Genomic DNA, 615 nt, shown 5'->3' with positions numbered 1-615 from the left:
ACCATCCCGGCATTTGCCTGAAGTGATTTAGGGAAATCACGGAAAACCTAAATCAGGATGGCCGGAGACGGGATTGAACCGTCGTCCTCCCGAATGCGACTCCAGTGTGCTAACCACTGCGCCACCTCGCTCGGTAAATGGGTTGTGGACGGTTCGTACATGGCTGGCTTACGGTTAGTACGATAAGTGATGACGACCGAGTTAGAGAGAATAGGGCAACGGCCTTGCCGCAGTGAATACACCGGTTCCCGTCAGATCACCGAAGTTAAGCGCTGTCGGGCGTGGCCGGCACTTGGTTGGGTGACCATCCGGGCCACCATGCTCTGTTGCCATTTTTCGGAGTGTACTCAGCCTCGTGATGCCAATTGAGGAGCTCCTCGACCGAATAGTAGCGGCTCCGGTCAAAGAAAACCATCTTAACGACCAGGAGAGCGGTGTGCTGACCACACGCCCCTCCTATCCGCATCCTCAGATAAGGATGACATTGCGGTTAGATGGTCCCTTGTGGCCTGAAGACGGAGTCCTTTGTGTTCTATAGAGAGTATAAAAAATTTAAACAGCCAATCGCAAGAAAATCGTCAAGATGAGGAATTTGTTCAAAAATGGTTCAAATGG

General features: G+C 51.7%; 1 pseudogene; it reads left to right on the top strand.

Annotated features, from left to right (window-relative positions):
- The first annotated feature begins 214 nt into the window (after window positions 1–214).
- On the top strand, window positions 215–332 carry LOC124709170 (annotated as a pseudogene).
- The last annotated feature ends 283 nt before the right edge of the window (window positions 333–615 follow it).

This window comes from Schistocerca piceifrons, chromosome 7 (assembly GCF_021461385.2).
Source record: "Schistocerca piceifrons isolate TAMUIC-IGC-003096 chromosome 7, iqSchPice1.1, whole genome shotgun sequence".
NCBI classification, from domain to species: Eukaryota; Metazoa; Arthropoda; class Insecta; order Orthoptera; family Acrididae; genus Schistocerca; species Schistocerca piceifrons.
This window is presented reverse-complemented; position numbering and strand designations above follow the sequence as displayed.